We start from the raw sequence: 26,157 nt of genomic DNA, 5'->3' as shown, positions 1-26,157 counted from the left end.
TGCATGTGTGTGGGATGTGTATTTGTATGTTTGTGTTTACATGCATGTACATGAAGGTGTATATGCACATGCCTGTGGGAGTCAGAGGTTGACACTGGGTATTTTCCTTGATGAGACTCCACCTTTTATGTATTAAGGCACAGACCCTTTCTGAACCTAGAGTTCTCATAGTCTAGACAGCTGCTTTGTTCCAGGGGAACCCTTATCTCTGCCTCCTGTGTGCTAGAATTATGGGCAGGCTAACATACTCGCCTGAGCCTTGGGGATTGAAATCCTAACTTCATGTTTGTGTGACAAGTGCTGTGGTGACTTGAATAAGATTGGCCCCTATAGATTCATATATTTGAATGCATGGTCACTGGGGAATGACACTACTTGAGAGGGGTTAGGAAGTGTTACCTTGTTACAGTAGGTGTGGCCTTATTAGAGGAAGTGTGTCATTGGGGATGGGCTTTGAGATTTCAGAAACTCAAGCCAGACTCGGTGTTGTTCATTCCTGCTGCCTGTGAATCTGGATGTAGAACTCTTACCGACTCCTCCCACACCAGCACCACTCCTGCTATCACACCACCATGCTCCCCACCATGACAATGGACTGAACCTCTGAAACTCTGAGCAAGCTCCAATTAAATGCTTTCTTTTATAAGAATTGCTGTGGTCATGGTGTCTCTTCACAGCAAAAGAACTCTGGTATATAAAAATACCTTGTACATGAAGCCATTTCTCTAGCTCCAAGTCATATACTCTTTTGTATGTAAGATTATTTAAATTTCTAGATTTTTTTAAATCAGCAATTGCACATTACTTTAAAGGATGCATATTCATCTCACCTAGCACGGGAGCAATGTGGTCTGATGTTGAGACCAGAGGATTAGTAAGATTTACATTAAGTGTCAGTAGGAACCAATTGGTCTTGTTTCAAAGACAGGAATTTCTGTTTAATTGGGCTCCATGAAAACATAAGTAATTTCAGTCTTCCATACCAGCCATGACACAAAAGAGAGTAAGAGAGAATACAAGGTGGATTACCATGAACTTTACACAGATCTGGCCACTATCAGATACCCAATTATAGATGGAATCTTTAGTGCAATATATGGAACGTTCACCTGTCAATAAAAAAGCCTATGGCCAATGAGCTGAGGCAGGAAATAGGAGGTGGGATATCCAGCAGGGAGAGAGGGGGGAATTCTGGGAAAGAGTCAGATGTGGGAGATTCCACTTGGAACTTTGAGGAGGAGACAATCCCAAAACCTGAGGAGCAGTAACTAACTGTATGGAAGGCATAGAATAATTTAAATGGGTTTTATAAGTAAGGAGCTAGTTAGGAAAGAAGCTGAAGCTTATGGCCTAAGCGTTTATTAATAACAAATAACTCAATCTCAGAATCATTATTTCTAGGAACTAAGAGGATGGGTATCAAAGGGCTTAGGTAAGAGATGGCTCAGTGGGCAAAATGCTCACCTTGGTAGTATAAAGACCTGAGTTAGATTCCCCAGAACCCAACCTCTTTGTAGTGGCACATACTTGTGACTCCCAGAGTTCAGAAGGTAGACATGGATCCTTGGACCTGGCCAACCAATCATTCTAAACTACTTGGCAAATGCCAAGCCAGTGACATACACTGTCAAAAAAAGAAAAAAAGATTGAATGAGGGTTGGGAGAATGACATTGATCACTTTCTACAAGCTGTCTTCTGCTCTTCATAAAAGCTCTGTGTAGGCATAAAATTTTTGCGACCTACTTTAAATAAGGTTTTAACCTCTCATCTAGCCCACCACCCAGCAGAGGTAGTAGAAAAGTTATTAGGATGTGGGGGTTAGGATGTTATTAGGATTTATTCAGCAAGAGTTCTTTGGGCCTAGATTGATCTTCTTTCTCAGCAGTTCAGTCCTGTAGCAAACACCAAATACAATTCAGCAGCTACGGACCAGCCCTCTAAGCCGGCAAACACCAGGCATGAACCAGCAACTGTAGTTCAATTCTGAAGAAATCTCCAGGCTCTCCAACTGGCCTGAGGTGAGGCCTCAGAAGCTGCAAGCTGCCGCAGGAACCTCAGGAGCAGTTTTTGGGCGAGCTTCTCTCAATGGGGTGTTACCACAAGTTGAGCTCAACAACACTATGTAAGGTGAACCAATACGTGAGTGTCATTAGGGAAGAATGATGAGGCAGAGCCAACCAAACCAAGGCTCGGCACTTGTCTTCCAGTGTGTGTGGTATCATATTTATGCTCCATCAAGCATCCTTCCACCCGTGCCTCCTTCAGGAAAGCAGCCTTTCACATGTTTGCTTTAGCGAGACATCCTTTCACTTGTGTGCCCCAGCTAACTTTCCAAAAAAACTAGAAGTTTTCACATCAGCTCTGCAGCACACACACACACACACACACACACACACACACACACACACGCACGCACACGCACATGCACAGATGCATGCATGCTTGTACACATGCACAGGCAGCTCTGCAGCATGTATGTGTGAACACACAGACAAATACACATACACACACACACACACACATGAAAATATATGCAAGCACACACAGAGCTCTGTAGCATACACACATATGGACAAACAGTTCTGCACACACAACCCATTCTCACACACACACACACACACACACACACACACACACACACACACACACACCTCTCTATCTCTGTCTCTCGCCACTATCAGGAGAATATGTCACATGAAAGCTGCCCATAGAAGCCATATATCCGCAATCTCAATGGTGTCCCAATCTTTTATACTAGACATCTTAACTGTCCCCATCAGACACCTGCATCCCATGGGCCTGCCATCACACCTAAAAACTCCACCTGGGGACGGAAGCCATCTGCAGAAGTAAAAGGCAGTGTGCATGGTGTGCAGGGGCGTGGGGTGTGGCGGTTCTGTGCAATGCCTCTTCCTCATTAATTCACATCCCTCCAAGGCCACTTCCTGGCTTCCCTCCTGAGACTATTATCCTTGGTGGTTCCTGAGGAGTTCTGATGGAATGTTGCCTCTCCAACTTGCCTCCCCTGCTGGTGAGTTCATGGCAGGATACATTTTATATTTGTGATATTATTTCTGAGGAAAAACTGCTCAGTAGACATTTTTGTTTTCCCTGTGGTCCCCCAGGAGAGACGCAAGCACACTGGGAAAGTGTAGAATAGAATAAGAGAAATAGAGATGCTCAAATAATCACGCGCCCTGACCTATTTTAACAGCTAGAGAAAGAACAAGCCGGCTTCCCCTCCTGAGGAATTCCAGGGGCGTCTCAGAGCAGCGGTAACTCAGAGTATAAAAGTGCTTCTCCATTCTTTAGAGGGGGTCTCAGCACCACTCACTTTTGAGAAAAGAACTGGCTGCAATTGCTTTTCCGTTCCCAATCTTCCCTTTGGATACCTCACTATTTTTTGATAATGTTTGACTGGCGTACCTCAGGGCAAGGTACTGTAGGGAGGGTCAATATCATTTCTAAAATACCTGAATCTTTTGAAAAATTTGTAAAGTATACAAGGCAGGATTTAACATTCAAATGTTAAGTCAGGCAAATAATCCCCTGACTATGTGGAGCAAACTGGGGATAGTGGAACTCAGTTTGGGCATCACACAATAATTCAGAATTTATTCCTTAAAATATATATTTTTTAAAAAAAAAAAACTTAACAATTACAATGAATTCCAAACTACCTGTGCTTTCCGCACAGAAGTGTCATTGACCTTGAGATTCCAAGGTCACTTGAATCCTCTGACTTCCTTCTTGCTGGCCATGCTTCCTCTTGACAAGGAATCTTTGCATATTCTGTGGAAACTTCTTAGGGTTCCCTCTGCCTTATTTCCTTCCATGTGTTTGCATTTATGTCTTCCTTCAAAGATGACTGTAGCAGGAACAGCAGGGCTGCCTCTATGTAAATGCAGAGCAAGGGGTTATGCAGCCACAAAATTATCTCCTGTGGAAGGACCTAATTGAGGACTGCCTGAGAGATGCAGACAACGCCAGCCACACAGGAACTGCTATTTAGAAGAGATGCTTTCTTGGGATCAATGGGGTTTGGATGGAGGGTGTTAAAGGAGCTTGCAGCAGTGCTCAGATGAGCTTATGGTGTTTCTCACCTGCTCCCAGAGTCTGTGCTGTTGTCTTTGCGCCACCTCACCTCCAACCCTCAAGGGTAGGTAGGGTCAGGCAGTGAGTAGTCCAAGGCACAGACAACAGATGATTCAGTCAGTCACATCCACAGCACACCAACTGCTTACAGAGCCAACAACTGGCAGACATTTTGTGGCACATGGAACATAGAATGTACAAAGTAAGTCCGTAGAGTCATCCACAGACTGGGACTGCAGTCCAGCATGTTGCTGTGATGAAGGATTTGACCAGTAAAGTAGCTTAGCACTCAGCTCTGAAGCCTCACTACCTGGCTTCAGTCCTGCTCCATGACCAGTTAAATCATCCTCCCTGGGACTCGACTTCCTCATCTGAAACAATGGGATGATGTCACCTCTGTTCCTAGCGTTCTTTGCTGATCAAATAGGGAAACAGATGCGAGCTGCTTAGATAAGACTCTGTACCCTGCTGTGCCGTCTTTACCAAGCTATGAACTCAGAGCAATGCAATGACTAGAATTATCAGAAGATCTAATGATATAACTGCATTCTGAAGGAGTCACCAGTGTAGACAGTATATCTCTCGTGCTGCAGGCACTTCCCGACTTCAGATTATTCACCCTTGATGATTGTATAAATACTAAGTCTCAGCTCAACACTCTCTGTGTATTCTATAGCAATTCAAGTTAAATCAGTTTCCTGGAGGAAGCCTCCTTAAGACTTAGGAAGTTCTAAGTTGAAACACTCCCTCTGGGAAGGCCAGGAAGGAAGTAAACAACTGGCAAGTTTCAGGAAGTTCCTGAGATTGACAAAATATACAGAGCCTCTTCCCTAGGTTTAGGAGGCAGTGAACACCTGTTGAGGGGGGAGACTCTTAGCTAGGTAAGCTGGTTAGAGGAAACTGTCTTTGACCTGTCAGCTGTGCACAGAGCTCCAGGGATGTAGCTTTTGTGAGTCATTATCCATGCATTTCAGAAGTACAAATGCCTTTTGAGTCACCCATGTGCCTGCATGTAACCCCAATAAATGTATGGTTTGCCAAATTGGACTGCATTATAATTGTTATTTACTCCCTTTCTTATCATTCCTGCTGAAATATTATGATTCCCACCTTCCCTTCCAGAAGTCAGTCATTTCAATTTCTATAAGGGGTCACCTTCTATTAGGCTGGAACCCCTGCTTGCCGCTGCATAAGCTGGAAAACCCCATCCACCCTCCTTCCTCCACACCCACCTCATAACAAGGAATGACTCCAAGAGCCCAATTCTGCCTTCTTGGCAGCTATCAGAACCTCCTCTCCTGATGCTGCCAGCACCCAAATCCCTGCCTAAGTGCTCAGCTCTTAACCGTACTTGGTACAAACATAACTTATGGCTGACACATCATCACCCATTGCCTACAGTCAATAAACTGTTTCCTTCCTAGCGTACATGCATAACTTCCTCAGCCCCATTCTTTGGGACCACCATCTAATAAACCTGCCTTTATCTATTTTAATCTGTCCTATATCGGTCTCGCCGAAGGAGAGAAAAAGCCTATCGCCCATCTTCTTCTGCAGGCATTTTGGCCGTCTGCACATGTAAGGGTGACAAAGTGTCCTTCACCACAAATAAACATGGTCCCACCTAAGGTCAGATCAAGCCTCCTCCTTTCTGCCTTCTATCTCTCTATAGCTGCTTAATAATATAACATTTGTTGGCTCTTTATCTGGGCTAAACAGATGCCTACGGCTTGTCTCCCCAGGAAAAGCACCCTACAACATCATGTTAAAGAAATCATTGCTTTGCACTTTAATCAGATGTCATGAAACCTCAGGATCCTGCTCCTACCCATCAAGGACTCATCCTAGTTTTGACAAAAGTGTCTCAATGAGTGTGTGAGTCATTTCAGTGAGAACTAACCCTGCCTCACCCTGGATCTCACCTGGTCTTCACAGTGATGGCTCTGCTGTGAGCGAAACTCTTTCAAGGAGGGCATCCCTGAGCAGAGATTCTTGTTGTAATTGAAACACAGCTGTCTGGATTGCTTTAGCAACAACCCTGTATAAACCCAAGTCTAGCACAGCCAATTTAAGCTTATCCCAGACTAGTTTACAAAGGAATGAGTCTCAGACTATGGTCATTTTACTAGGCTTTGACAATTACAAAGAAGTGGCCCCTAATCTACTCTTCTAACTGTTGGCCTGGATACTTCCCCAGCAGCCTGGGTACTTCTCCAGTGGTGTGCCCCAGATATTGCTGTTTCTCCGGCCATGGGCTCATCATCCATCTCCCCTCATGGCCTCCCCCCCCCTCTCCCTCTTTCCCTCTCTCCCTCTTCCTCCTTCCTCTCCTGTCTCCTTTCTCTCACCCAGTCAAGTCACTCCAAGCCTACCTACCTCTAATCCTTCCAGTGGTTTCACTGTAGCCCACTTTATTTAACCAATTGTTTTAAATCAAGGAACAAGGTTTGCACAGCAAAAGCTTGTAAACATGAGAAACCTAGAGTTTGGGAATAGAGTTTAGCATTATAATACATACAACAGACCAAACCTCAACGCACATGACTTCTGGATACAACCAGCCTAGGAATTACTGTCCCTCATGTTAAAAACAAAACAAAACAAAAACAAAAACAAAAAATACTCCACACCTCATATTGATGGTTTTTTTCTCTTGACCTGGTTCTTTGCTAGATGATACCTGAAATATTAAAATGAGGGTATATTGAAAGTTGAAGCTACTTTATAAACTGTGGATTCCACCCTATCTAGCCTGGAGCCAAAGCTTTGAATACAGGCATCATTCTTCTGGGTAACAGGGATGGGAAACCCCAGGCAGATGAGGGGCAGAAGTGAAGAAAAGTCTCCCTAACTACCACAAGCTAAAGAATTCCACATAAAAGGCAGGGAGACCCCAGTGGAGAAACCATAAAAAACAAATTTGGTATTTTTAATTTTTAATTTTGAAAGAGTTATAGACACTAAGGATGTGAAACAATAGTTCTGAAGATTCCCCTACACCCCCATCTGTCTTCTTTGAATGAGAATAAGGTATGTAACTGAAATATATCATCAAAATCAGGAAAATGATTTTATAAAGTACTATTGCCTATGGTATAGGTTTAATCAAATTTGATCAGTTTTTACATATCTCTAGGTGTTTAACATTTGCTAATGCCTGGAACAACAACAACAACAACAGAGTAGAAAGACAAATATTTAGATCATAGACCAAGTCTAATCATTAAGAGCTTAGACTCCCTCTGCCTCTAGGTTTCCCACATTGCATCATGGCTCCACTATTGGCTGTCTTTGTGACTGAGGACCCTATGGAACCTTCTCCACTCTGGTGCTCTCCTCCTTTCTCTACACAACAGAGTCAATAAGAGTTTGTTCCAGAGACATAGTGAGAAGCATCGAAGCAAAATGCTTCCTAGCAAGCACAGAATAGCAACCAGCTGTGGTAGACACTGCATGATAGCTCCTACTGTCCAGTGGGGTCCAGAGACACATGGAGTGTTGGGGTAAAGAAACAGAATTTTGACTGATTAAAATAGCATATGCACATTGTCTGAGTTAGAGGTCCTATTGCTGTGAAGAGACATGATGACCAAGGCAAATCTTATACAGACAAATATTTAATTGGGGCTGGCTTACACTTTCAGAGGTTTAGCTCCCTTTCACAATGGGTGGAGCCTGAACAAAAAAGGAGACCTCCTAAGCCCACCCCACAGTGACAGGCTTCCTCCAACAGGGCCACGCCTCCTAACAGTACCACTTCCCATGGGCCAAGTATATTCAAACCACCACACACATTTACTAATTAGGAAGGAATACAACAGAATAAAACAATCACTTGCAGAGAAGGGTACTAGACACATATTCTGGACCTTAGTAGAGAGGTACGCAGTCATTCCTGATCAGGAGGGAGCAAGCACAATCCGCACAGCAGGTGAGGTGGAGTGCCAGCATTTAGGGAACCAAGAGAGAGCAGAGCAAACAGACATTCTATAGTTGTAATGAATGTTCTTGGTTGTCGAGGTCACTACATCTAGAATTAACTAAAACCCGAGCTTCTGGGTACATCTGTAAGGGAGTTTTCTTCGTGAAACCATTTGAGGTAGGAAGACTCACATTTAAAATCCAGATCTTTTGAGATGGGAAGATGCACCTTTAATCTAGGCCATCCTCTGCTGGCAGCCTATATAAAGGACGTATAAGAAGGGGGAAAGTGCTCCCAATACCTTCCTGCCTGCCTTCTGTCTCCCTGTCACTGGCAAGTCTCTTCCTGCACTGGCATTAGAGTCTACTTCTTCTTCAAGATTCTGGTGTATACTAAAGACAAGCTGAGACACCCGGCCTCGTGAACTGACCAGCTACTTAATTCTTGGACCTTCTGTTGCTAGACAGCCATTGTTAGACTAGCTGGGCCATAGTCTGTAAGCCATCCTAATAAACCCCATATATACAAAACACACACACACACACAGAGAGAGAGAGAGAGAGAGAGAGAGAGAGAGAGAGAGAGAGAGAGAGAGAGAACACGAAGGGAGAGACAGAGAGACACACAGACCCACAAACACAGAAAGAAAGGGATGCAAATAGATCCACAGTTAAGACAAGGTATCTCTTTCATCAAGTTCTGTAGGGGTGGGAAAAGAGACATAACTAAGTCAATGACTTAAAGACAAGATGGGGGTAAGATTGAAGGAGATTATATTTTCCCCCAAGCTGAGTAGTAGTGCCTTAGCCATGTGGGAAAGTTATAGAAAGGTGAATGTTAGAAGAAACAGAACAGTAACTATGGGCATTCTGCATTCCGACTGACCCGAAGACGGTCACATGGTCAGTCATCCTGCGAAGCACATGAATTAGAGACAGAGGGGCACACACAGTGGAGGGACAATCTCCAATCTTCATCAACTTAAGTAGACTTAGGAGACATACACCTGCAAGGATCTTTCCAAAGAGGTCGGACTGATGAGGGGAAACCCTCCTTGACTTTAGGGCACCATCAAGGCCTTGGGCTGAGTGAGAACAGCACACAGAGAAAGACAAATATCAGCTCTCTTAACATTTTGCTGAGTGGACAGAGCATCATCCTGTCAATGGAGTTTTATCACGTAATTAAAGAGCCCCTGATTAATGAAACTCAGAGGCAAACTCATCCAAAGCAGTGATGCTGGGAAAAGATTATTGCAACATTTTTCTCTGGCCAAAATAAAGCAAATGGCTACAGCCTTACAGCTTGCGTTTCGGTTATTCACACTATGGCCCATTTGCTGACAATTTTTCAATACTTACAGATTTATTCTGCCCTATTAAAAGCCTCAAAGCAACCAGGAAGTGTTATAAATATTTGAAGAGAGCTGGATGTTTCAAATGCTGAATAAATCATTAGAACCAGAGCGAGCGCTCTGGTGGCAGTGTTGGGTAACGTGACTGCCCTTGGCTCCGGGCTCTCTCTGATGTAGTTGCCCTTCACTAATCCGCTCCTGGTTCACCCTTTGCATGCTGAGGAAAGCTCTATTTTTTTTCCTCTCAAAGAGTCATTTCTCATCCTGAGAAGTTACAAGGAGGAGACACATTTGTGAGGACAGTAAATCAATTTGCCTCCTAATAATTAGAGTTTCCCACAGCCTTGCAATCAGCCATTCTCGCACTGTGAGTGGACTGGCGTAGTCAACTTCAGGTGAATGATTCTACGATCATTCTAAGAGCTGTTCTCCTAACAATCCTGTATCACCAAGGCCCACACACAAGTAAGTCATGGAGAACGTGACTCTTTCCAGAGCCAGCCCTCTGTTTACTTCTTACATCTGGAGGCTTCAGATTCATGAATTTCTGTCTACCTGGGACACAAGTAATGCCCCTGTCTCTAGCCATCAATCTTCACTCAGAATCCAGCTCAACACAGGTTCTGTTGTTTAAGTTACTTCAGAATTTCTATCAAGATTCAATGTTTTTATTACCCATGTTCCCCACGTTCACCCTGCCCATTCTTGATTCCTTAGTTTCTTATTATTTTATTTTATTTTGTTTATGTGTAGGGTCTTTTGCCTACCTGTATGCCTGTGTACCACTCACACACCTGGTACCAAGAGCATCCAGAAGAGGGCATTCGATTTCTCTGAAACTAGTTACAGATGGTGTGAGCCATCATGTGGGTGCTGAGAATTGAACCTCAGTCCTCTAACAAGAGTAGCCAGGGCTCCTAACCACTAAGCCATCTCTCCAAAGTTCCTCATGGTTTTTGTAGCAAGCAGTTTATGGATACTTGATATTTTATAGTCGTTGTTATTAGATCTTAGCTGATTGTAGAGAAGCATATCACGGCGATGCTTCAGCTGAGATTGGGAGACTGAAATTTTCAGGATTTATTCTGGGATGGAAGATAACCCACAAGGAGGGAGGGAGACACTGGAGTGGCATGCTAGCTGCCCCTTGCATCAGGATTTGTTAGCTTCTTATGGCAACCGCCATCTAGTCATGTAAAATGGGTGGTCACTGGCAATCCCACAGCTGGGATATAAGCAAGTAAGTGGCCCGGTGCTTAACATTGTCTCCGAGAACCACACTCGAATTCTAAGGCTGAGTCTTTCCTGGCTGCTTCCTGGGGAGTGCAAACCGTACTCCCCAGTGTTCTAACTCTCACTCCAAAAGGACCTTGTGCAACAACATCTCATTTTTCTTCTGCTAGTCAAGGCAGGGAATGCTCCCTGCTGTGTGCTACTGTGGTGTGCTACGTGCTTGGCTCTCTGTCATCTTTCTCAAGAGTCTGGCATGAAATAACCTCTCAGATTATGCCTTTATTGAACCTTCTAGATGGGAGTCATGTACTTCTCCTTGTCCCAAAGACATCACACTCAGCTCGATCCTTACCCAACACCACATGCACACACACACACACACACACACACACACACACACACACACACACACAATTTTTTGAGATAAAAATTACCTAGAACAAAGAGAGTAGGATTATTTCCCCACCTCTTTTCTGGAACAAGTGGAAAGTCCTGTACTCTGCTGAACTGGATGTGATGTCCTTGTCCAGTCATCATTTAGCCAAGCAAGAGGAAAAGTGCCAGATCTCATAAGATGGTCTGGAGAAAGGATGAACGGGTAAAGCAACTGCCTTTTGATGGTCCAGTCAAGTCTGAACATCAGGAGGGAGAAGAAGAATGTGTCTCAAAGCAAGTTCAACCTCAGTGGACCACCAAGAAGTGTCAAGTGGGGTCCAGAGGCAGCACTACCATAAAGAGGAAGGATGTATCGTGTATGGTGTTGGAGAACAAACCTGTGCACCAGGTATAAAGCACAGCCAACTTTGACATAGTCATTCCCACCTCTTAGGGATCCTGTCATCTTGAGAGATACCGTACTAGGTCTGTGGTCCCAGCATCCTGTAGTCTTTCTGAAAACAGCTTTACAGCTCGCCTTTTCTCTGAAGTGAATGGAGGAAGATCACAGGAATCTGTACCCTCAAGCAGAATCAAGCTGCAGGCCAGAGCTTGGTACAGTACCACTCCTGAGGCAGTACATAAACTCCCACAGCCTACATCTGCAGACGCTATTGGAATCAAAAGACCCAAGACTCGCTCATTAAAACAATAAAGATTTTGTCATGTTAGACCCTGAAGAATTCATTTAGCAATCAGAGTAGTCTGCCTGTTGGGAAGAGAGGGGCCCATGCAAGACCTCCAGGAGTTCTTTTTAAGAGAGGCCTCATTGCTAACCCACAACGATGCCACTCTGTCTTGATCTTATTTATTAACCTCTGAAATCCACACCCTGGGCCAGCAAAATGACTCGGTGGGTAAAGGGTCCTTTCCACCAGGCCTGACCACCAAGGTTCAATTCCTACTGTTTCTACAGTGTGTTGTTAGCCAAAGGAGGGCACACTATCCTTTTAGAAAATCTCTCCAGGGTGTCAACCCAAGATCGAATTGGCAGAGGGTCTCCTCTGTCACCCACAAACAAGGTCAATGTATTGGTTATCTTTCTTTTTCCCATCACTATGATGAAAACACCCTAAGGAAAAGGAGTTTATTTTGACATGGAAGGCTGTCTGGGGTAGAGAGAGCGCTGTGGTCATTGACTTGAAGCAGCTGGTCACAGCGCATCCGCAGTCAGGAAGCAGGAAGAAATGAATGCTCGTACTCAGCTCATTTTCTTGCCTACTTCCATTTAGAGCCCCAGACTCTGGATAGTCCCGAGCCCCCCAATCATGGTAGGTTTGTATTCAGTTAAAAATCTCTAGTAATGCTCTTATAGTCATGCCCAGAGGAATGCCTCTTAGATGACTAATCGAACCACGTTGGTAGCTTACATTAACCATCAAAAGAAGGTAGCGATGGCCCTAACTTCTGACTAGAGAGGGGCAGTTTCCTAATGGGGATTTGAATGAGAAACTTCAATGCAAGTTAGGACAATGGCTTTGGCTTCCTTATTCTCTAAATGCCTTCCTTCTTAATATTCTTCCCTTTGAGGGAGGCAAACATCTGCCTTATGTTTCTACTTATAATTTCAAATTCAAACAAAGAGCGCTGGCCCATCTGTTGAGGCTGCTTCAGACATCTGGGGCACCATTAAGCAGCAGGGCCAGCTTGGCCAGGGTCCAGTTTCTTCCTCCCTCTCTACCTACTCCATACTTTCCCAGGGCTCCTCAGGCATCCAGCAAAAGAAGAAGAGTTCAGTGTCTCTGCCCTTGTAAAACATTTGCTTTTGTTTCCATAAATGGGAGAGAAAGGGAGGAACACTTTTGGAAAGCATCCTGTGTTTATAAACTGCTTGGATTAAAAGTCTCAAATAAGGTAACTTGGTGATAGCTCTATGGGTCACGTGGGGCTATTCCAGTCCTGCTCCGTGAGTCACGTGGGGCTCTTTCAGGACTGGTAAAAACCACTCCAAGAACATTTGGAACTTCTGAACAAGGCTCCTTTCCCTGGACTTTGTAATTTCCATAGACCTCTGAGCTGGAGGAAGGCACTCCACTTGGAAATAACTTGCTCATTTTGTTGACTTCCTCTTTTTCAAAAAGCAAGAAGCAACTAGGAGCTGAGAGCCACACAAAATATCTGACTTTCAACCTACAGTGGAAATGATGGCTCCCAGGAATCCTCGCCTGAGTGTATTCAGCTGTGGCTTCTCCAGCCAACTGTGTGTTGGTTTCCCTGGGAGGCCTGACGGCCATAATAAACAGACACAGAGAGCGGTGCACACCAGCTTGCATGCTTGCCTGTGTTTCTGACCCTTTTCCTCCTGGACTTCAAACGCACATAAATGGCTCCTTCTCCTAGGAAAGGCAGAGTCGGGACAAAGGAGAAAGTTGAGAAGGTAGTTAGATAAACAAACAAACAAACAAAAAGGGGATTTTTTTTAAAAAAATGTTCTTTTTGTGAAAGAACATTTCACAAAATTTTGTGAAATTTGTTATGTGCAGAGGATGACCTTGAGTTTTGAATCCCCCTGCTTCCACCTCCTGAGCACTAGCCTTACAGGTCTACGCCGTCATAATTAATGTTAGACAGGTTCACATTCCAGACCCTGTGCATACTAGCCAAGCTGGTTAGATAGAGCTTGACACAAGCCAAAGTCAGCTGGGAAGAGGAGATCTCAACAGAGAAAGTATACCTGTCAGACTGGGCTCTGGGCAAGTCTGTGAGACATTTACTTGATCCATGTGCAGTTCCACCTCTGGGCAGGTCGCCTGGATGGTATAAGAAAGTAAGCTAAACAATTATGGCAGGCAAGCTCAGCTTGCAAAGACTATGAAGGGATGCTGCCTCCTGCCTCCAGGTTCCTGCTTGAGTTACTGCCCTAACTTTCCCTGTGATAGACCATGAGTTGTAAGACGAAATAAACCCTTTCCACACCCAAGCTGCTTTCCCTCATTGTCTTTATCAAAACAACAATAAGCAGACTAGAATACTATAATCCAAGGCTCAGCAAGCCAGAGACCAGGATGCTGTCCAGTGAGGCTCCCTGTATTCCATATATCATATTTTACCAGAGTACATGTGACGTGTGATGTCTAAAATTGCTTACGCTGCAGCAGGTATCGAATGATCTTGAGGAGGACCATGTGAGCCACAAAGCAAAAAGACGTTTGCTACTTACAGGGGGAAGAAGACAGGCAACTCCAGAATCCCCATGAGATGTATCTTAGCTCTGGCGGGAGTGGGTCTTTTACTGCACACTGCAGGAGTGTGGGCAGATTTGGCTACTGGAGGAACCAAACAGTGTCTATGTTTGGGAGCAAGATGTGTGCAGGTGAGACAGAACGATTAGTGAGTTCAAGTGATGAGCAGAGGCGACCCAGGGAAATGCAGAATCAGAATTTTAGTGGCAGAGTGACAAGTATCAACTGGAGAATGCAGTTGACCTCCAAGGTTCCTTCCTGTTTCTATGAATGGTTACTGGGGATGACACTGCAGGAAGGATTCACCTTACAATAAAGATTGAAAACCCTGATGATGGATGATAAACAATTTGATATCTGCTGCAAATAGCCATTAATTATTTTATACTTTATTGAAGGCAGATATGGATCAAGGGTCTTGAAGAGTTTGCATGTATTCTTTGCTTGGGGAGCGGGGCTGTCTTTGTCTTGTAACTTTAGGATGTCAGTAAATGGAGTATAGAATAGTATAGTATTGTCCCCTTCAAGGTAGCATTCTAAGTCTTATGGTGTATGTATCAGCAAGGGTGGGCTAGACCATGCTTCCATAACAAACAAGCCCCACATTTCAGTGGGAGCAGGAGTTTGGTCCTTGCTGTTGTCACATGTTTGCTGTGACATTAGTAGGCATCCCTGCTTGCTGTTGCCATTCAAGGACCTACCCTTTGCAAACTTATCCTTTGGACTGCTGAGTACTATCAGCTATTGCCTCTAGTTTGATGCATCTGAGGAGTGTCATAAATCATTTTCCTTCATGGTTTACATGAACACACTTTGCCAAACTCTCCCTACCGCCTCTTATAGGTCAGAGGCACTCATGTTAATATGTTGGTGTGTCTGGTAGATATGTTTCATTCAACCTTTAAACGGGTATGAGGCCTTGCTGATGACGATTAGGTCAAGAAGTACTGAGTGGCTGTTCTGAGCTACCGCTCTCCTGGTCACTAGGGAGACAATTCCAAAGGAGAAATGCGAACTTCACTGAGCTTTCCTAGGAGGGGCAGGAAGAAGCTGTGAGTGCGCCACGTGGTGGATATGAAGGACAGTTAGTGCTGAGTGTTCTGGAAATCAACAAGATCTGGGAACTAACGCCAAATGCTAAGCTCTGGGAATGGAAAGGTCTCTGCCCCTGAGCTTCTTCTCATTTAATCTTGACCATGGCAGATGGCTTGAGGGCTCTGGAGATCGCTTCTGCCTAAAGGCAAGCTGTACAGGCAGATTTGCATATTCCTCTTATTCTCCAGCCCAGTAATGATGCAGAGGTGGTGATGAGTAGGATCTGGGAAGGACGCAGGGCTTGCCAGGACTGTGCCGTTTCCTGAGGCCCCTTACAGCTGAGGAGAAAGTCTTTCGGAAAGATAGCTTCCCTATTTGTGCTCTGAGATGTTACCTTAAATACAGTCCAGCAAATCAGTGTCCAGAAACTAACGCTTCGTGGAATGATAGGAGACAGTGAGGGCAAATCCTGCCCCTTAAAACCAAACAGAACAAATCAAACCACATCCCTTCTGCATCCGTGGGCTGGGTTTGCAGACATGGCTGTGTTGGGTCTGGGTGCTAGGAGATTGCTGTGTTTCTCTTCATTTATAATGAATGACATGTCTGTAATGAATTTCCCCAGTCCAACATTTGGTCCTTGTTTCTGTCTTCCTAAAATAACTCTTTATTTCCTCCAAAGCCCCATAGTCTTTCAGCGGCTCTCGTCGGCAACTCATACACTGTTTTAAAAGCAAAGAATCCCCCCCAGCATTCAGTAAGACCTTTCTTTCCCTATGCTTTTTCCAACAATCTTCCTGTTAAGCTTGCCAGCAAGGGGTGCGGATCAAAACAGTATCTTCTGTATAAGTAGCTCTTTCTATGAACACGACTCACCCTGGCCTTGTCAGAAGACTTGGCTCTGAGACAGCGACTCACTTATAGATGTGTTTCAGGTTTCAATTTGAGCGGTGACCTTGGGTAGATGAGCCGTTTTCCATTGTGATAAATAAGGTCTCCCTGGGAAGACAAGACTATTCATTTTCAACTACAGAGTGAGAAATTGAGGTGTCCTGGTATCTAAACAGTAGAAATGGGGCAAACAGGCAATTACCTGACCTTGATCAGTCAGAGATGCAGGGGAAGGCTGGTGTGTCCTGGAGACTGCCAGAGCTCAGGCCTCATACCCAAAGCTCAGGGCCCAGTAAGGGTTCTGGAGCTGAATTTTCAGTCTGCAGACAGCTTCTCACCCTTAGAGCCTACCTTCCTAGGACTCAACTCTCACTAGCCTACTCTACACTAGGAAAGTGATAGGTCTCTGCTGGGATGCCAGCAGTGGCTTATATACTGTGGCAGGTTGCATGGACAGCCATAGCCGTCCATCTTTGATCCACAGTATTGAGGCCACTCTTATAAAGGGACCGGGTGCTCTGTTCATGAATGTAAGCTCTTGTTATGTGCCATGCCTGGACTGATCACACAGATTCTGAGTTACAAATGGCCCCAACCAAGGCTTTGTCTCCATAACCATTTACTGTTTGTTCTTGTGCTAACATTTCTGTATTGAAATTAAGTCTATGCCAAGCACTTGGAGAATGAGATGTGTCTCAGTTACCCTCATCCCTTCCTAGCCAGCTAGCATCTAGTAAGTCTCCAGGAAAATAAGAGTTGAGTTTGATTTAAGTCCATGAATCCATGGGTGAGCTGAGCTAGATCAGGCTCGATCAATGGTAGCTGGATTCACTTACGCGTTTGCCAAAAGCTGACAAACTGACTAAGAGGTATCTGGTCCATGAAAGCCACACACATATACACACACCATTATTATCCATGAAATAGCACTGCTCAGATCCCAAGCCAGGTGTCTAATAATTCAGGATCTCTTATTGCCTTGGGTACCACTGGGCACCATCCTCTCTTACATTTTTAAAATTACAACCAAGTGAAATTTACTAAAAATGTGCTGATTTTTCTCTTCAGCTGAAGCATTCTTTTTGATTGGACTCAAAATGCCTTCAATGTTACTCCTCCTTTTCTTGGAGGGATGTCTTTGCTGTCTTCTGATACTCTGTAGAAACAGTTATCCATGGAAGAAGTACCCACCAGGTATCTCAGGAGACCTTTAAAAATCTGTTTATGCCAATAACCTGATGCAAATAACTTGTTGCCTACCCTGAGACCTCTCAGCCCCCTTTCCACAGGAGTGAAGATAATTCACCAGCATTGTGAGCTGTCACTCACCTGGAAATGAATTCATTCAATGTTGGTGTGATGTTGGATAGGGGAATGCAGGCGTAGTCTTAGAGACAGTTCTGAGATGAGGACTATCTAGAGAGCAGCTATGGTGCGAAGCTTATGTTGTTTCTTGAAACAATCACACTGACTCTCCATGAAGCTGCCCTTTGTCAATGTATCCTTCCTGGAACAAAATAAACTAATAGTGTTCATTTATTGACTGGCTATTTTATTTTTCAATGGTATGTTTATGCATGTATATTCACCTGCACATAAATAAAGGCATCACATGCATGCAGGACCTGAGGAGGCCATCAGAGGGCATTAGATCCCCTGAAACTAAGACTGTAGATGGTTATGGATGCCATGTCAGTGCTGAGAACTAAATCTGGGTCCTCTGCAAGAGTAGTTCTTAAGTGCTGAGCCATATCTCCAGCTGCCAATACATTTCTTTTTATTCCTTTGGGTCACACATAAGAAACACACACCCAAGGATCACCAGTTGATTTTATCCTGTAGTAAACGCCAACAAACACTCTTCCCTATAGACAGTCCTCTGCCTTTCCTGTGTTTATTTGCAAGGTCCCATATGAGGGGTTTCTTCATTTGCACAGTTTTGATTTTAATAACGCAACAGCTGCAATCCATTTGTTTTGAACAGTTTGTAAAGGTACAGGCAGGAGCACCAACATTTCAGGGAGCTCACCTCTTGCCTACGGACAATGAAGATGGCAGCCACTCTTCCTGTCCATAACAAGCAAAGCTGGGGCAGTCCACGTAGCTACAAATGTTTCCAGTCATGTAGCAGAGGGGATGAGAATGCACATGGTGCCTGATCATTCAGACTTCCGTGTCTGTCTGGTCAAGGATAGAGCTGTGACACTGCACTGGCTTTATGTCTGTAAGCTGGAAAGCAGACGTTCTGCCTTTGACTCATTCAGTCTCATGAGATAGGCATAATTCCTCAATAAGACATTTTCTCCGCAGAGAGTCATAACCAAGACATAAATATACAAACATTAGACACAGAGACTAACAAGATGGCCAAGAGAGGAAAGACACCTACCTGCTGCTAAGCCTGACCACCTGAGTTCAGTTCCCAGGACCCACATGGTGGAAGGGGAGAACCAAATCCTGAACATTGTTCTTATGCCCACTGGTTACACACACACACACACACACACACACACACACACACACACACACACACACATACACACAATTTTAAATTTAAAAAATTTTTAAATTTTAAATTTTAAAAATTAAATATTTTCAATACTGTCTTACTTAACATTATGAAGAACAATACCACAGACAATCCTCCATTGATTAAGGGCTTAGTGTAACTTAAATTCTATTTTCTGCTTTATATCACTATTATTTAAAATTTATAAATATAGCCCGACTCAGGAAAGTTGTAAGGTTTTTCTAAATTTATACTATAGCTAATATCTGTTCGAGGGGTCATGTTTTATTTCTATTCATTCATTCAGTTAATTGAAAGTTCATAACATTAATAATAAGTTTCAAAAGTACTATTAATTGTACCATTTTGTGTTTTGGATATTAAGTGTGTGTGTGTGTGTCTGTGTGTGTGTGTCTGTGTGTCTGTGTGTGTGTGTGTGTGTGTGTGTTCAGATAGCTGCTAGAGTTTTGTCACACATAAACGCACATAAAGACTTTTTTCTTTTTAACATGAAGATAAATTTAGAGGGTTGAAGAAATGACTTGGTTGTAAAATACTTACCATATAAGCACAAAGACTCGACTTAAGTCCCCAGAATAAAAAAGCAGGCATAGTGTCATGACAGAGCACGGGGTAGAGATTGGTGGATTCCAGAGCTTGCTGGCCAGTCAGCCAGGCTGAATGAGTGAGTTCCAGGTTCAATGAGAAATCCTGTCTCAAATAAATAAGGTAGGTAGAAACAGGGGAAGATGCTTGTGCTTCAAACTGCACACACACACACACACACACACACACACACACACACACACACACACACACCATCTAGAGTATGCACTTTTACCCACAGGTGAGAATTCATCCATAAACAGCCCATGGGAATTAAATCTTTGCCTCTTCCTAAACTGGACTTGATGCCTGAGTGTGAAGGAATCACCCTAAGATATGATCCTGTGATTCTGCCCAAACACATCCGAGGATGCCAGAAATGGTGGTATGTGTCACAGGAATGTTCAGCCTGCTTCTCCCAAAAGATCTGGAAGAGAACATCCTGACCACATCTGAAGGCCATCCTAAACTCTGGGGCATCCCTAAAGTGGATTCTGTCAGGAGCTAAATCTAAAGACACAAAAAGGACCCACTTCCCTAGACGTTCAGATTTCTGCCTTACTTCTGGATACTGTTCAAATAAAAGCATGGGCATCTTTCCCAGCTGCTCCCCCAAACTGGAGAAGCAGAAGCTATCATGTGCTTATATGGTGATTCATCCTAGGGAGTCTGAATCATTTGTCTGTGAGTAAACTAAACAAAGGGCAAAGAAAAGAGCCCGGAGTACTCCACTGGAAGAGATAGTTACGGGCACGGTGAAAGGTGAAAGTCACCCAGACCTCAGTCCTTCAGGATCCAGAGTCTCAGAGAGTCAACTGGTGTGTACGGCTTAGAAGTTGGGAGAATTTCCGAGGATCACACAGGTATCTGTCTGTGCCAGTGCTGGGCAGAAGAAGCTAGACTGCAAGAAATTCTGAGCTCTGATCCACGTGCCTGGACTCGTGATTTTCCAATGCTTGCCCTTTATGGCAGCTACCCGTCTTCTCCCTTTGGAGGGACATCTCCCAATAGCACCTCCTCACTGGTAACCTCTGGGGTCCTCCAGCTCTCTTTCTTGGCATGGCTTACATGTGGAGTTTGGAAGAGCTTCGGAGGAAGGAAATAAGAGATTGCCAAACTCCATTAGGAAGTAGTGTGTAAATATTGCTCTCCCACACGGGGAAGATATTTATCATATCAGAATAGGACAAAAAAATAAATGGAAGTTGTAACTGTTTCAGATTAGATAGCAGAGCAAAAGCCCAAACTCAACCCCCGATTTCACTCTAACTAAAGAGGAGGCAATGCACAAAACGCAGTTAAAATGCGCTAGCAGAAAAGCTAAGATACAGAAGTAGTTTGTTGGTGGTAAATATGGTTGAAATAATGAAAGCTGGAAAGGTTGATGGTAGACCGAAGTTTAAAAAGATATCCTTAATCCTACCCCATGTACACACATATGCCTCAGTCACTTACTTTTCTATTTTTTCCTTTTTTTCTTTTATTAGATATTTTCTTTATTTACATTTCAAATGTCATTCCCTTTCCTGGTTTCCCCTCTGGAAACCCTCCATTCCATCCCCCCACTCTCTGCCTCCATGAGGGTGCTCCCCCACCCACCCACTCCCTTCCAGCTCCCTGCCCTGGCATTCCCCTACACTGGGGCATCGAGCTTTCACGGGACCAAGGATCTCTCCTCCCATTGATGCCCTACAAGGCCTGTCCTCTGCTACATATGTGGCTGAAGCTATGGGCCACTCACTCCCTGTGTACTCTTTGGTTGGTGATTTAGTCTCAGGGAGCTCTGGGTGTCGGGGGAGGGTCCGGTTGGTTGATATTGTTGTTCTTCCTATGGGGTTGCAAACCCACTCAGTTACCTCAGTCCTTTCTCTACCTCTTCCATTAGGAGCCCATTCTCAGTCTAATGATTGGCTGTGAGCATCTGCCTCTGTATTTGTCAGGCTCTGGCAGAGCCTCTCAGGAGACAGCTTTATCAGCCTCCTGTCAGCATGCACCTCTTGGCATCACCAGTGGGTTTGGTCACTGTATGTGGGATAGAGATCCCCAGGAGCAGCAGTCTCTGGATAGCTTTTTGTTCAGTCTCTGCTCCACTCTCTGTCTCCATATTTCCTCCTGTGACTATTTTGTTCCCCCTTCTAAGAAGGAATGAAGCATCCACACTTTTGTCTTTCTTCTTCTTGAGCTTCATGTGGTCTGTAATTGTACAGAAAATGTGGTACATTTATACAATGGAGTACTACTCAGCTATTAAAAATAATGACTTCATGAAATTCTTAGGCAAATGGATGGAAATAGAAAATATCATCCTCAGTGAGGTAACCCAGTCACAAAAGAACACACATGGTATTCACTCACGGATAAGTGGCTATTAGCCCAAAAGCTCAGAATACCCAAGATACAGTTACTTTTCTTACCGCTGATAAAATGCCTGAGAAAGCAACTTTGGAGGACTCTGAGAGGTTATGTGAGCTCTCCTGGGGGCACAGCCAAAAAGGAAGGGCTGCATTGTGTGTTGTGTCCTTGGAATTGGCAGGTGTGACCACTGTCTTTATCATCCCGTCGATAATCTAAGTACAGCAATGCAACAGCCTCCAGCAGAGCTTGGACCAATCACAAACATACATGCGGTCAAAACTCACATGCACATAAACTTTAATTAGTTAAAAAATTAAACGTACATATGAGTGTGTGTGTGTGTGTGTGTGTGTGTGTGTGTGTGTTGTATCTATGCAATGCATTCATTTTCTTGGAGAAGCCAAAGAGAATAGCAGATTTCCCTTGAGCGGAAGCTGTAGACAGTTGTGAACTACCTGATGTACGTGTTGAGATCTTCTACAAACACAGTATACACTTTTAGTCACCGAGGCGTCTCTCTGGACTGGAAATTCCAGATTCTCAGCACCACTAAAAACAATAAAGAAGTGTTCACTTCCAGAGTACATAGCATAGGGTCAACTCTAAGCCAGGATACCAAACACTGCCCACAATCCCATCCCTGTCTTCAGAGCGTTCTTTATAGAGTAGAGCTTTAGAGAAATCAATACATCTCTACACAGAAGTTTCACTTGTGTTAACGTGAAAATATTAGTCATTTTTATGAGTAAGTAGTTAAACTATAATTCAAACAGAAGCAATTTCATCTTCTTGGTCTTTTTGATCTGTGTAAGATATTTTCTAGGAACTTCATAAATATCATCTTCATTTAACCCTCATATTAACTTACAAGTAACTGTCCTTAACTGTGTTGTGCAATGACCTTATTTTCTTTTTAAATGTGTGTGTGTGTGTGTGTGTGTGTGTGTGTACCTGAGTGCAGTGCCCATAGAGACCAGAAGAGGGCATCAGATCCCTGTTCCTATGGAAATGAGCTACCCTCAAGTTCTTGGAACCAAACTCCCGTCCTTTGATTCGACCATTGATTCGTCTATCTAACCCTTTAGCCTTGAATATGAAAATGAAAACCTTAGCAAGTATGAAACCTGCCCAACACTGCACAGCAAGTAGGAAGAAGATCTATGATCTAAAACTGTTTTTTACTTAAGTGCAAAATATGATTATTTCATCTTATCACACCCTGTCGTCCTTGCTGTTTCTCCCTTAGGATATCTTGCTGAGGGCAGAGAGATGAAACTCACAGCCTGTTCAGCTATCCTGATTATGACTTTTTTGTCTGGGTTTTGCTAACTCTTTGGTTTTTTTTTTTAACTTTTTAACATTTGTTTTATTATCTTACGTGTGTGTTTCTGCCTACATATATGTATGTGCACCTCCTATATGTCTGGTGCTCAGGAAGGTCAGAAGAGGGCTTCAGATCCCTTGAGGCTGCAGTTATCAGAGTTATGAAGCACCATAGAGGTGCTGGAAATTGAATCCAGCTCCCCTGGAAGAGCAGCACATGTTCTTAACTCTGAGGCAAACCTCCAGCCCCCGGGGTTTTTGTTGTTGTTTTGTTTTGTTTTGTTTTGTTTTGTTTCTTTGAGATAGGGTTTCTCCAAGTGACCTAGGCTGGCCTTGAACTCACAACCCTCCTGCTGCCCCAGTCTCTTAAGGGTTGGGATACAGGATACAGGTGAGTGGTATCATGCCTGATGCTTACTTAATAGTCCTTTCAGGGGGTGGGGGGGATTTTAGTCCCTGCGATAGTTAATACTTACTGTCAAAATGGCTGGGTTTGGAAGACACATCTCTGGGCAAGTCTGTGAGGGCTAAGGGAAGAAGGAAGAGCAGCCCTGATTGTGGGCGACACTGCTCTACACACTGAGGAGTAAAAAGTAGGTGGGAGCTGAGCACTGGCATCGGTTTCTGCTTCCTCACTGGATGAAGGCAACCAGCAGCTTCACATCCCTGCCATGGTGTGTTTCCCACCATGATGGGCTCTACCCTCAAATCCTGAGCCAAAATAAACCTTCTAGCTTCCTCACATCGCTGCCCTCGGGCATTTTGTCACAGCAGTGGGAAATGCGACTAATTACGTCCTGTGAGAACACAAGAAACAGCGACAGTCTCAACTCACAGGTGAAAAAAATAAACCCATCCAAGTTTCAGTTTGGACCAAGCACAACTCGTCTGAAAGAACATTCCGGAAGTCCTGTTTGAGTCCAAGCCCTTTGTTTCCTCCCACTCTGACAGACCTGTGGTACACCACACAGAGACATTCACAGGAAACACTCAGGACTGTTCTAGTCTGCTAGAAAACGCATGTTTCCCTTTTCTGCATGTGAAACTTGAAGGCAAATGGACAGAGTTAATGTCAAGTGTCTCCAGGAGTCAGTGCAAAAACTCCCCAGAAATATCTGAAGAGTTGGGGCATGCGGCTAGTCAGCAAAGCTGTGTTCTGGAGTCTGGGGAGGCAATCAGGCATCCAGGAGCTTGACTGACCATTCTGGATTGTCATGAGTTCAAGGGTCTACACAAACTGAGTCATACAAAGGGCAGACTGGACTGTAGAGTAAGAACCTGTCCCCCCGCTCCAAAAAAAGAGGATTCTGTTTGTTTTTTATTCTTACCTCAGCATCTAAGGAGTCCCACACAGCCATGGAGCTTGAAGAACAGGTGTTTCAAAAGACAGTTTCACTCTCGTCACAGCAAGAACCAACTAGCCATGCCATCAGGGCAGATGGATGTCTGAAGATGTCTCAGTTCTGCTCTTTGCATCCCAGAACAGACTGGAAACCCATCGGTGAAGGCCACCGAGTGCCATCTTTCTGCTGGCGAAGCTCCTTGGAGTCAGTAATTTGTCTCTCCTCGGGATCATGAAAGTCTGCAATTGAGGAAATGAATGGTTTGAAAAATACCTGCCTGGGAGACACCCAGAAGAATTAGATCCTGAAGCCTGCAAACCTGCCTTGCTGCTTACAGAGTAAAGGAATAAAATACCCTGACAGAAGCAACTTCAAGTCAGAAAGGGGTTCATTTGGCATACAATTCCAGGTGAGAGGTCATCACTAGGGGGAAGTCAAGGCAGGAATTTGATGTAGCCAGTCAGGCCTGAGACAAGAGCAAAGAGGAATGGATGAATGAATGGGGTTAGGTCTCAGTTCATTTTTTTCCACTCTTATACAGCCCAGGACCAAACCTAGGGGATGGTGCCGCTCACAGTGGGCTGGGTCTTCCATATTAATTAATATAATCATCCACAGGCCAACCTGATCAAGATAATCCCTCATTGATACTGTCTTCCCAGGTGATTCTAGATTGTATCAAGGTGACAATTAGAACTAATCACTGTTTAAACTTAAAACTTTTTTTTTGTAATAAGCAATAAACAGAACAAAGGCCGCCGTGCGTCACCAGCAAATCTACCAGCTGTCTGCTCTGTAACCCAGGTTCTGTTCCACAGCACAGCCTTTCTCAGTCATTTGTTTCTCTTTCCTTTTCTATTTTTTTTTTTTTTCGGTTCCCTTTTAAGTCTCTGCATGTCTGCTACGGGTGTGCTTACTTTTGAGGTACCCCGCAAAGTTTATTACTACATTTCCGCTAATAAGTCAAAAAACCACTGAGAGCGCAGACATTGTCAACAGGAAGAGGTTCAGGAGAAGAAGTAGAGAAGCCTGTTGAAGAGGAGCCAGATGCAGGCAGAGATAACCGCAGGTCATGGAACTAGGGTTCAAGCCAAGTTGAGCCTAGTTTCCCAGGACCTCAGGACCCAGGTGGCATCTGCATTGTACAAACAAGTTATCTTTGACCCTTGTACAAATGGTTTATTGAAAAGCTCCCAGGAGATCTCAGTTAGGGCAGGGCACAGTTGGACAAAGAATGAACATTGCAGCTAGAGGTTGGGTCCACCCCGCCTGCAGGAACTCTGACCTACATTCTAGGTTAGAGAGTGGCTTCTCCATACTGTGGCAGCTACTATGGAGAGTCCTTTCAGAGGCCAGATGCCCATGCACACAGTAGAAAGGACACCAGTGGCCTACGGGGTCATCTTAGCTCTGTGTCCTTGCTATCCCCACATGGCCAGTGATCTGCCTTTTCTCTAGTGACCATCACTGCCTTGCTTATGTTCCTTTCTCTTTTTTCTTGCAATTGAGGAGTTTATCTCTAAACTGAGAACATTTTACAGTTCTTCACAAGCTTCGCCTATTACAGCATAACCTGGAGACAAAATCATTTTCCTCATTTCAAAGCCAGAAAAGCATTCAACTTTAGCTATCACAGTGAGCACAATACCTTCCCTCAACTATGCTGCTAAACCATGTCCTGAAAAAGAGTATTCTAGAACGCCCAGAGACACCGCCTCCACTCACTTGCTGCATAACTCAGCACTCTGGGGAGCGCTGTTCACCCCTACTGGGACTGAGGTGATGCTTCAGCAAATTCACCAGAAGTGAACCCTGTCAAGTGGGCTGTCCGTCCTCCCAGTACTGAAGGACCTGGTGCTCTCTTACCACCACG

At 44.2% G+C, this 26,157-nt stretch overlaps 2 long non-coding RNA genes across 4 annotated transcripts in view; both read right to left on the bottom strand.

Moving 5' to 3' along the window:
* Nucleotides 1-2,400: 2,400 nt before the first annotated feature.
* Nucleotides 2,401-18,612, bottom strand: LOC102549917 (uncharacterized). Its single transcript, XR_005488541.2, has 4 exons — nucleotides 17,478-18,612; nucleotides 16,134-16,256; nucleotides 13,715-13,790; nucleotides 2,401-13,376 (listed from the first exon to the last, which is right to left on the bottom strand). It is a non-coding gene; the product is annotated as an uncharacterized LOC102549917 (long non-coding RNA).
* Nucleotides 18,613-20,720: 2,108 nt separating this feature from the next.
* LOC102549861 (uncharacterized) overlaps nucleotides 20,721-26,157 on the bottom strand; it is a 30,802-nt gene continuing 25,365 nt past the window's right edge. For 2 of the 3 annotated variants that reach the window (XR_010054299.1, XR_594184.4), the window contains one exon: nucleotides 20,721-24,523. This is a non-coding gene — a long non-coding RNA (uncharacterized LOC102549861). The remainder of the gene's footprint in view (nucleotides 24,524-26,157) is intronic. The other variant, XR_010054300.1, reaches the window with a different exon arrangement.

This window comes from Rattus norvegicus, chromosome 8, assembly GCF_036323735.1.
Source record: "Rattus norvegicus strain BN/NHsdMcwi chromosome 8, GRCr8, whole genome shotgun sequence".
NCBI classification, from domain to species: Eukaryota; Metazoa; Chordata; class Mammalia; order Rodentia; family Muridae; genus Rattus; species Rattus norvegicus.
Note: the sequence above shows the minus strand (reverse complement) of the source record. Positions and strands in the feature narration are given on the sequence as shown.